The sequence below is a fragment of the Schistocerca serialis genome, chromosome 2 (assembly GCF_023864345.2).
Source record: "Schistocerca serialis cubense isolate TAMUIC-IGC-003099 chromosome 2, iqSchSeri2.2, whole genome shotgun sequence".
Taxonomy (NCBI): domain Eukaryota; kingdom Metazoa; phylum Arthropoda; class Insecta; order Orthoptera; family Acrididae; genus Schistocerca; species Schistocerca serialis.
This window is the reverse complement of record NC_064639.1, coordinates 530584947-530597196: the sequence shown is the minus strand read 5'-3', so window position 1 is coordinate 530597196 and position 12250 is coordinate 530584947. Positions and strand designations below refer to the sequence as shown.

General features: G+C 41.8%; 1 protein-coding gene across 3 annotated transcripts in view; it reads left to right on the top strand.

The window, feature by feature from the left end:
• Nucleotides 1-3504: 3504 nt before the first annotated feature.
• Nucleotides 3505-12250, top strand: part of LOC126457502 (clavesin-2-like) — a 266825-nt gene continuing 258079 nt past the window's right edge. The window contains exon 1 of one of the 3 annotated variants that reach the window (XM_050093821.1): nt 3505-3611. The gene's annotated coding sequence lies outside the window, so the exon portion shown is untranslated. The remainder of the gene's footprint in view (nt 3612-12250) is intronic. The other 2 variants (XM_050093819.1, XM_050093820.1) reach the window with 2 other exon arrangements.

The window sequence follows — 12250 nt, the reverse complement described above, 5'->3', positions numbered from 1 at the left end:
TTTGAGCGCGTGCCTTTCGGTTACCCGTCACTGTGGACTGGCTGTCTTGTCAGTCCACAACATTTGTTGTGGCGGTGAGTGGGTCGGGTGTTGTAATTCCATGAACGTCATACCGACACCGCCTACCATCATGGTATGAGTGTCTGAGGGCGATCAAAAACAGACCAAAACCGGTTACCATCAAAGGAAATGTTTTTCTTGTCGGGGCTATTTGTGTCCATTGTTAAAGTACTTTTAGCCAGACCGCTCCCATCCACGAAAAATGTTATCAATAATTATTGAATACATCTTAGTGTTCAACACGAAGGATAATATTCCTGACTCACAGTTAACCGCAAAAATTAATGTTTGCTGTTCTTTCCTTATTCGGGTCTACATATTCATGCGAACAATCATTTCCAAACATGAACCTCGTGAAGAGTAAGCTGAGAAGTCGTGTTATTGATGAGAACCTGGAGTCGTGCCTAAAATTAACGACATACAAACGTCAGTCACTGTAATGATTTAGTTTTACGCATGTCTTACAATTTACTTTTGTTAATAAATAGAAACGTTGTTGTGTGTGATATCAAGTTTTACTCAACATATCTAAAGCTTTACTAAGACTTAAGATGTTAAATAACGCTTATAAGGTCAATTTTAGGGAGCGTTGTAGAATGAAAGAAGATGAGGTGTCAAGTATAGAGAAAGGTTTGCTGAGATGGTTTGGACATATAGATTGGATGAACGAGAGGAGATAGACGAAACAAGAATACAAGACGAGTGTTGATGGGAGAGTTGGAAGGGATTGACCTCAGCGAAAGTACCTCATCCAGAATGAGGATGTCTTTGGCAAAGGTCAACTTAGGAGTATCCTAATTAAGTAAATAAAGATATGCCTATCTACAGCATGTGATCAAAGGTATCCGGAAACATGGCTGTAAATGACTTACAAGTTCGTAGCGTCCTCGATCGGTAACGCTGGAATTCAATATGGTGTTGGCCCACCCTAAGCCTTGATGACAGTTTTCACTCTCACAGGCATAAGTTCAATCAGGTGCTGGAAGGTTTCTTGGGGAATGGCAACCCATTCTTCACGGAGTGCTGCACTGAGGGGAAGAATCGATGTCGGTCGGTGAGGCCTGGCAAGAAATCGGCGTTCCAAAACATCCCAAAGGTGTTCTGTACGATTCAGGTCAGGACTCTGTGCAGGTCAGTCCATTACAAGGATGCTATTGTCACGTAACCACTCCGCCACAGGCCGTGCAATATGAACAGGCGCTCGATCGTGTTGAAAGATGCAATCGCCGTCCCCGAATTGCTCTTCTACAGTGAGAAGCAAGAAGGTGCTTAAAACATCAATGTAGGCCTGTGCTGTGATATTTCCACGCAAAACAACAAGGGGTGCCAGTCCCCTCTATGAAAAACACGGCCACACCTTAGCACCACCACCTCCGAATTTTACTGTTGGCACTGCACACGCTCACATATGACGTTCGCCAGTCATTCGCCATACCCACACCCTGCCATCGGATCGCCACATTGTGTAGCGTGATTCATCAATCTACACAACGTTTTTTCACTGTTCAGTCGTCCAATATTTACACTCCTTACACCAAGCGAGGTGTCGTTTGGCTTTTACCGGCGTGATGTGTGGTTTATGAGCAGCCGCTCGATTATGAAATCAGAGTTTTCTCACCTTCTGCCTAACTGTCATAGTACTTGCAGTGGATCCTGATGCAGTTTGGAATTCGTTTGTGACGGTCTGGATAGATGTCTGCCAATTACACGTTACGACTGTGGTGTCACCGCCAGACACCACACTTGCTAGGTGGTAGCTTAAATCGGCCGCGGTCCATTTAGTACATGTCGGACCCGCGTGTCGCCACTGTGTAATCGCAGACCTAGCGCCACCACCAAGGCAGGTCTCGTGATACGAGAGAGCACTCGCCCCAGTTGTACGAGAACCTAGCTACCGACCAGATGTACGAAGCCTTTCTCTCTCATTAGCCGAGAGACAGAATAGCCATCAGCTAAGTTAATGGCTACGAACTAGCAAGGCGCCATTAGCCATACAGTGATTGTACTTAAAGTCTCCTGTGTATCGTCAAGATCGATGTACCACAATGATTGAGTAAAGTTAAGTATTAAACCTGCTCCGTACTTTTCTTCCTAACATTAATTACGTATCCTGTTCCAGTACTTCACGCCCGTCTGCGTTAGTCTAGCTTGCCTTTTCAGCCATCTCAACTTCACGGTGTCGGCCCAGCTACCGACACAACAACGACCGTCTTCAATTGTCGGCGGTCTCTGTCAGTCCACAGACGAGGTCGGCCTGTACGCTTTTGTGCTGTACGTGTCCCTTCACGTTCCCACGTCACTGTCGCATCGGAAACAGTGGACCAAGGGATGTTTGGGCGTGTGGAAATCTCGCTTACGGACGTGTGACACAATTAACACCCAATCATCTGACCACGTTCGAAGTCTGTGAGTTATATATATCCTATGTCTGACCCAATGTTCATTGAAGTATCGTGTCAAAACACGAAGTAAATCGATGCAGTACTTTCCGAGATTTTTAGTAATAGAAACAACGAATTGCCTTTTACAGTAGTATAGATATAAATATGTGCAGGCCTCGTGTTGTACTATGTTGATCCCTGTGCACCAGAATATTCGATTTGTGACGATTTTCGAAACATTTCACCTGATTTCCTCACTTTCACTGTTCACTGGTTGTGTTGGCTGTGTGTTTACTACATCTAACCTTACCATCTGTAACTGTGTGTTGTCTGTTCTTCTTTTGTTTTTGTTGTTGTTGCCTGTACGTAGTTCGATGTTCGTTTGTGTGTGTGTGTGTGTGTGTGTGTGTGTGTGTGTGTGTGCGTGCGCGCGCGCGCGTGCGCGTGTTGTTTCTTTGTGTAGCATTAAGTAATTATTCAGTATGGTTATGTTCTATGTCTTTTTGTTGTTGTTTTAGTGGCTGACATGATCAGTGAATTCTTATTTGTGTTGTTGTGGTCATTTAATACATTTTTGCTCATCGCCAGAGCTATTTGTATACCTTTGAAATCAGCATTTTCTGTTGTACTTATTCATTCTCACTGTTTTCCTATCCTATTCCATGTTAGATGGTTCATGCACATGCTTTATTAGATTACCAGGAAAGGTAGATTGGCTATTAATATCTCCAGCTTCTTGTGTGTTCTTGATATCTAGTTTTGTAGTTTCTGCCTGTAATTTCCAGATTCACAGATTTGCAGTTTTGACATTCTAACTCGCATATACAAAAGATGACCTATAGAATAAATTGATATCACGGGAGTTCATTGCAAACTAGGTTTTGTATCTTGTTTCTTTACTCCAGACTTTACCAGTACAATTACAGTGCGACATAACTGTGTCGTTGTATGGCGGGTTCCTAAACAGGGCACGGTTCGATTTTCTGACGTTCCCGGCGACGTTCCCACCGCACCACGTACACGTGATACCCGCGGACTTCGCCCCGAATTATCAGTGAGGACTGTCCCGTTCCAAGTGAGCTGGTCAGTGTTATTGTATACCGGTTGACAACTGCAAGAAAACCATCGCTTCGCAGTATTGGTTAGCAGTATCGACGCTGTCGTTTGTAGGTACGTACTCTATCCAGCGCGGCAGATAGACAGTGCTTAACATCTCACACCACTGGGAAGCAGCTATTCGCTCTTTAAGTTTTCAAGGTTCCAGGGTAACGCATTTTCTTTACATTGCTCATTACTTTGTTGGGTACAGTAGCTGTGAAGTAAATGTCTACACTTACTGCCGCTATGGATTTAAAAAAAAAATACCAGTAGAAAATAAACGTTTCTTTCAGTAATAAGAAGTGGTTTCTACTCAATAAGTCTGTATCATTAGTGTTGAAGGAATATTTTATCATATTCTAAAAATCCAGAATAGCAATAACTACAGGCATTTTTTTTTTTCAGGCAGAAAATCATGCAAGTTACGGTGACAAACCTGAAGCAGACGAAATAGAAAAATGAATTTTATTAGTTAAATATTACCTGTAGACAGAGAAAAGACTCTGAAATGCTTTGTGAGGCATTCAAATAACAAAAATTTGAATACTATGAATGGTTATGGCGTTCGTATTCTTGGGGCATTAGCATCAAAACTGAGTAGCCAAGGATACGACTATGACATAGAAAAGAAGCAAGTTATGGCCTAACGTATACACCAATCTGTGCAGAGTTGTAGGAGTTCGTCATGTCACGATTTTTGAGATGGGTACAACATGAACACACATGTACAAAGCAAGTGCGGCGATAGATACTACTTTTTTTGACTCCAGATGAAAAAACGGGCGAGGAAGAACATTTTAAAATTGTGTTTATAAATGTAAGTCTAAGAACTGTGATACTGTAGATGAAACAATGAACGACCGTTACACATTAGAGTAGCTTCAGACGTTGTTATCTCTAGATTTCTATAGTTGATCGCTTCTTTCCTTGGTATCCTCTTATAGTGGTTGCATCCCGAATATCTGTAGCCGGCCGCGGTGGCCGAGCGGTTCTAGGCGCTTCCGTCCGGAACCGCGCGACCGCTACGGTCGCAGGTTCGAATCCTGCCTCGGGCGTGGATGTGTGTGATGTCCTTAGTTAGGTTTAAGAAGTTCTAAGTTCTAGGGGACTGATGACAGATGTTAAGTCCCGTAGTACTCAGAGCCATTTGAACCGAATATCTGTCGGCTACTGGGTTGACTCATTTCCTTCTCTATGCGGCACCCCATTTGTAATACTCTTTACACCCATCTGCTTTCACTCATATTCAGAAGGTGTCTGTAGGAGAGTAGATGCTTCGTTTCAGTTTTATCTACAGTTGTCTCGTTTACTCCACCATTCTCTTCTGGTGTGATTTCACACGCATTTCATCCCAAACTTACCCCAACTTCTCCTCCGGAAGTTCAGCTCCTGAGGGAGTAATCTTGCACATTGCCTCTTGCTCAGCAACTAAGTCTCTGGCCAATAAGTGTAAACACTCTCAGGAAAAATCACTACACATTCATTTACGTCCACACTCTGCAAGCCACCTTACAGCGTGAGGCAGAGGGCACTTATGGTATCACTATCCGGAGGTTGAACAAAAATATGGAACCGGCGCTAGGAATGCATACCTAAACATAAATAAATCGCTTACTGTTGTCAGTTTCGGTTTACTGAGACATAGATGAATCGATTGGAACTAAATCTGGACGCCGTCATTGCTTATTGCTTCTACACAGCGGATTGTAGCACGCAACTTTTTCTAATAGGGGCAACTCCAGGTGTTTTTACCTGAACGTATGGTAGTTTTCTGAACACGTAAGAGCTATAACGTTAATATAACATACATTCAGTGGTTTATGTTCAAAATCATTGAGAAAGTGTACGACACGTTTGTGTACAGTAATAATGGTTTCTTCTGTATAATAGTAATCACAGGACAGACATATTTACTTTGTATTACATTTATTGCCCTCAGAATACCGCTATTCATTAATTGTAATTTCTTGCTTTCGTATAGTTTAAAAAATTACCTTGGAAGTTAATTGTTTCCTTATTTATTGCTATGAGGGGAGAATTCCATGTGACAAAAGTCACCATAGCAGCTTCAACTATTTTTCAGACAAGGTAATTATGGCCTTATGTAGTCCAGCAAATGAACAGTTTCACATGACAGAAAGAAACTCGCCCTTAAATTACTAAGCAATTGGCGTTGAATATTTTTTACTCCTCCTGAATGTTTTGTCAATCGTGAGTCGGCCTCTTTTGGAAACAAGCGATTTAGGTGCAGATTCTAGCCAAGCCTGGAGGTGGCGCTGTTGTATTCGACCAGGAACGGCGCCTGCGCAGTGGCCTCAGTTCGTTGCAGGTGTCAGTCGTGGTCAGACAGGCTTCTGTGCAGTTGTGAGGGCGTTATTTCGGAGCTAATGTGGATTCGAACGTGGATAACACGTATTATGTTCGAGTATAATGACTTCTCTGGAGACTAGAAATCGACTCTGTAGGAATCAGCATGGGTTTCGAAAAAGACGATCGTGTGAAACCCAGCTCGCACTATTCGTCCATGAGACTCAGAGGGCCATAGACACGGGCTCCCAGGCAGATGCCGTGTTTCTTGACTTCCGCAAGGCGTTCGATACAGTTCCCCACAGATGTTTAATGAACAAAGTAAGAGCATATGGACTAACAGACCAATTGTGTGATTGAATTGAAGAGTTCCTAGATAACAGAACGCTGCATGTCATTGTAAATGGAGAGAAGTCTTCCGAAGTAAGAGTGATTTCAGGTGTGCCGCAGGAGAGTGTCGTAGGACCGTTGATATTCACAATATACATAAATGACCTTGTGGATGACATCGGAAGTTCACTGAGGCTTTTTGCGGATGATGCTGAGGTATAGCAAGAGGTTGTAACAATGGAAAATTGTACTGAAATGCAGGAGGATCTGCAGCAAATTGACGCATGGTGCAGGAAATGGCAACTGGATCTCAATGTAGACAAGTGTAATGTGCTGCGAATACATAGAAAGAAAGATCCCTTATCATTTAGCCACAATATAGCAGGTCAGCAACTGGAAGCAGTTAATTCCATAAATTATCTGGCAGTACGCATTAGGAGTGATTTAAAATGGAATGATCATATAAAGTTGATCGTCGGTAAAGCAGATGCCGGACTGAGATTCATTGGAAGAATCCTAAGGAAATGCAATCCGAAAACAAAGGAAGTGGGCTACAGTACGCTTGTTCGCCCATTGCTTGAATACTGCTCAGCAGTGTGGGATCCGTACCAGATAGGGTTGATAAAAGAGATAGAGAAATCCAACGGAGAGCAGCGCGGTTCGTTACAGGATCATTTAGTAATCGCGAAAGCGATACAGAGATGATAGATAAACTCCAGTGTGTAACCTCCCCCTCACTTATCGAACTTAATGACAGTGAAAAATTAAACTGCGTGTACCTAATGGAAATTTGGGACAAGCAATCGTCACCGAAGTTAATCTGTCGGTAAAGAGGGAGGAAAGGGTTACATCTAAATGAAAGGAAAACTGCAAATGAAACTGATGGAAATTTATTTTGAAAAGGGGTAAAGTTAATAAAGAAAGTAAATATGCGGCCGTTACATTAACAATTAACTAGCGGTAATGAGATATTTGAGATTTGGGGGAAATTACGGTCGCCAGCCCTATGGACAATTACTATAGTACTGAAAAAGAAAGGTTATTACACATATAATTAGCACTAGAAGCGTGGCAACTGAAGGTTGACACGTGTAGTGTTAAAACTGCAAGTTTGTCAGAGTAATAAATTTCGCTGCATTCTGACTTAATTTAGCAAAAGAATGAATAAAACCAGAAAATTGAAAGTTAATTTAGTGACTGAAATTAATAGTGAGCTTTATTTCTGAAGCACATCGAAATTCAGTAAAATACGGTTAGTCTTGGGCTACCTCAACAATCATTTCAAAAGCTACTTGAATCCACGCAATTTAGAAATAAGAGATTTAACTTTGAACTTGAATTAAATGATTCTGAACAATTAACAATAGTAAAATTTAGTAAGTACCAAGCTGAGCTGCAGTCACAGGTAAGCTAAAATATGGTAACAAAACTCGCACTCTTAATTTGTGCCTGTGTAATCTAAATATTGTAGCCAGCTATGAATACCTTAACTGAACTTTGAAATTAAAGCAGTGAAATCGAATGATATTACTTTAATGCTGGCGTTTGAATTTCACCGACACTTGGGTTCATTCCAGAAAAGGAAGGGACCCTACTTGGTAATGCAATTTGGGCAATGAGCAACAAAGGTTCATACTAAGTTGCTGTATTTTTGTGATGCAATAGTTTTAAAAGCTGAGGTCTGCCATACAGTTCTAAAACTTTACGTGCTACCAGTCTTCCTTGTTGGTTGATTGAAGGTTTGAAGTCGTCGATCGAGGAGGTGGCGACAGTCACTCATTGTCGGCCGTCGCTGTTGCAGAAGCTGGATGTTGGCGCGCCTTCTTCTCTACACGGTCTCCAGCCGAAACTGGCTCTTGATGTGTGCCAGCTAACGCCTTCCGTCCGCGACACCATGTCAGAAACTAACATAGCAAGTCGAGCGCAATTACATGCTGCCAAACCCCGAAAGCGCGGCAACTCACGGGTCCGTCACACAACACACCTGCTCCACTGCCCTCCTCCAGCCAGACTCTCCTCTGCCCGCGCTCCACGCGGCCGAGTTCACACTACCAAAGATCCTAAACACTTTGGTTCTCCACACGACCTATCGATGTATTCGTTCGATAGCATAGTTTTCCCTAGGCAAGACCCAGCGTAAAAATGCAAATAGTATTTACAAAACAAACCAATTATAAATCGACATAAATGCATGTATATACAAATAGTAAAACAATTACAATATACAAAAACACAGAAACGTCATATCTTCAGGTAACAAAATAAGAAAAAAAATTATAGTACAATAGATGGAAATGCATTTCCGGCGTTACACGTGCCCCACATTGTCTGAGGATGTTCGTGTAACCTAAACAGACTCAGAAAATGTCCCAAAAAGGTAACAAAGCAACGGAAATGCATATGCCCAAAATATCAAGAAAATTTAACGTTAGGCTAATTAACCATAAACCAATTTTTAGACCATAGTAATTGAGTGGAGACACTCCTAACCTTATTCCACTCTGTCATCTTACACAAAAGAAAACAGGTTGACAACATATTAAAATTCATAGAAAACATAGAAAATGGTTTAGCTATTCTAAAATCGTCAAAATTCCTAACATTATCAAGAAATGGAATTCTATTACAAAATTAACCAGAGTACATGGTCATAAAAACAGGTATATCAAAATACGCAAATTAATAATTAATTACATAGAATACACATTTTATATAACCTTTTCATAATTAATATTCTCGTCATGAGAGTCCACTTAACGCTAAACAAGATAATAATATACAGCAGATCGAAAAAAAATATTGACAGAAGAATTCTTTCACATTAGCTGTGAAAAACAACTACGCCTTCCGTACCCGCAAGTACAAAGAATGCCGAGAGCGGCACAAAAGCCGACAGCGGCTCCGCCTCGCCAGCACTCGCTTGTGTAACGGCATTTCCAGAACGTCCGTTTCATTGAATTCTTTCGGAAAAACTCACTCCCGAGTAATCTCAAGGAGTCCACTAGCACTATTAGAGTGGATAACTCAACACTGTCCATCATCACACGCATGTACTAGCCTGAAACTTAAAACAGCGTCTAAGTACATCGGCAATGACTAGTAAATCACATGTTTATGAAATCTTACAGCTAGTTACAAAATCATATTTACATTCCTTAATCTACTGTGACTCAGCTGAAAACTTAAACTACCAGCTTGGATTTTTCAATTGGTTACTAATCAGTTACTCTTAAATCATTTAATCAAAATTAATTACTTATTAATGACAACTTCTTTAACGACCTCTAGGTCAGGCAAAAGCATCACAACTTGGCAAATCCTTAAATCTTACAATCTATATTTACATACTGTACAAATTACCCTTTCTGTGGGATTAATCAATCCTTGGTTGGTACAATTTCAGGTCTACAATGTTCCGTATACCTAATAGCTTTCCAGAGCTTGGATACTCTAAGCAATAAGCATTTGTGTGAGGTATACCAATGACTTTATATGGTCCATTATAAACAAACTTAAATCTAGAAATTTCATTGTCTATCTCGCTCGATTTCTCATGAGCTTTTGCAAGTACTAAGTCTCCGACTGCAAACTTAGCAAAACGAGCTTTAGCGTCATGACGACGTATGCGAGCATCGGCTTTTAGCTTCATTATTTCTCGCAAACGATCTTTTTTCACACCAATACTAATGTCAATCCGTGGAGGGAATTTAATTATCTCTTCCACATGTCCCGGTTTGTCTGAAAACACACTCTTATTCCTCATTATTACTTCATACAGGCCTCGTCTTTGTTCGTGTGTTACGTTTGACACACCGTCTACAATACTTTCCAATTCACTTTCTACACTATTGTGTATGCCGAGATTCCTCACATTACAGTAGCTCAAATTCATACCTACGTCAATACCATCCGGCCAGTTAACAATGTGTATAGGCTGGTATTGCCTATGCACACCGTCTCCTGCCTCGTCAAAACTAACTACTATTGTTTTATCTTGTGACGTACATGTCAAAGTTTTGCTTTCGCAATTAATCACTGCACGGTACTTTAATAGCCAATCTAACCCGATAATTACTTCCGTAGTTAAGTCTGGCACGACGACAAACTCTTGTTCAAATCGTGCCCCACATATCTCGAAGTGGACAAAAATCTGTTTTGTGACCGGTTTACTGGCCTTCCCAGTAGCACCGATAATTTTCACTCCTGTTACTGGCATAACTACGATTCCAGGTCTGTCTTTCAGTAACTCAAATATTTTTCCAGATACAGCACTCAATTCTGCACCGGTGTCAATCAGTACGTTTAGTTGTAGGTCGTGCCTATTAACAGACACTACTATCTGTCTACACTTGTCCTCGACTGTTTCTTTATTTTCCCACAGTAAATCCTCGTCTATATCCAGGTCATTCCAGAAAAAACCATCCGGCTTTGATCGTAAATCCGGGTTATCTGGCGGCTTTTTCAGCCTCTGTTCACATACAGCTTTAGTTTCAACACGTTTGTCCTGAGACTTGGTCTGTAGCTTCGCCTCCAATACCGAAACCTTTTCCTGTAACTCGTCAACTAGTGAGTGTTGCTTTGCTATCAATTCACTAATTGTCACCGTCGTTGCTTCCTCTTTGGTCAGATTGATCTCATCTGCCAATCTACCTGGAGGAATGTGCCCAGTAGTATCTGCAATTACGTCCTCTGGATCTGCGCAACCCACACTGCTACCGTCTGACCGTATAACGTCAGCTCTAACCTCATACACGCTGTAATCTACGTGCTTTTCTACCAATCGTGTCCGGCTATCAGTAAAATTCTCGTAATCTTTCTCCTCAATACTTTCGCAATGTTTAAACTGGAGTTTTGCGTCGGATGGGTCGGCTACTTCTACCACTATAACTTTCGGTAAAGTCTGCCGGTCAGGGCCAGAACTTTCCGTTACTACTTCAACATCCAACTCTTGCGGTATGAAACACGACGAATCTTGCTCGTGCTCCCCATTAACATCAACTATTTCTGGTAAAGTCTGCCGGTTAGGGCCAGAACTTTCTATCATTTCACAAACACTATCTTCCTGCGGGACGAGACGCGAAAAATCCTACACGCGCACCCCATAAACACTTCTCCCATGCAGGCCCCTACAATCTCTTAGTTCGTCGTATAAGCGACCGAACTGCCTTAACCAGACCTCATCCCTCTTGCATCCCCTCGCTCGATGACGGACGTTTTATCCGACATCTGATCTTCTCTCAACACTTGCGAATCATTCTTTAACTCAATCTCCAGTTCCGCTGTGGGTGTTACAGATGCCACTTTATAATCGATTTCCGGAACACTGCTTAAATTAATCTCACTCACAGTGAATGTATTTTCTGCTGCCGTGTCTACAGCTGATCTACTACTTGTGGGCGCACTCCTTTCTCTTAACACTGGCACACTCTCCCGCCGTTGATTATTCCATACGGAATTTTCATAACGACGACACCTCGGTTTTCTACTGTTATTGGGTCGCCAAAATTTCTCCACGCCCGGTCGGCCCCTCACCGGCGCGGCTAATGGTTTCCCTGTCTCGTCCCAGCAGATACGCTCCCCGGATACTGCTGAGGCGGCTGGTCATACCCTCTGGCGTTATTACTATTCTGCGAAGACCGTATCACGCTAGTATGATACTGGTTTCCGTCATTCCTGTTATTATTTACATTGTACCGATTGTCATTACGGCCCGAACCACTATTGTTATTGCTGCCAAGATTGCGGTATGCATTATTCCCATAGTTATCATTGTTGTGGTTGCTGTGGTACCCTTTGTTGTTACCACGGCGTCTACCACTGTCACGATTATTGCGCCAATTGTCCTCGTCCAGTAGACGAGCTCTGAACAGGCTCTTTGGAGATACGCTATAGCTATGGTTTTATAGTTATTCTGTTGAAACTTCTCACATTTTTATGATTATAGCGGATCTCCCTTCTACTTAAATTTAAAAATCCTAGCTTTATTTATTCGCCTACTTAATCTATCTTGCTTCCTTAATTTCTAAGACAAAAACCAGAAAATCATGAATTTCAACTAAAATTTTAATTTGTGA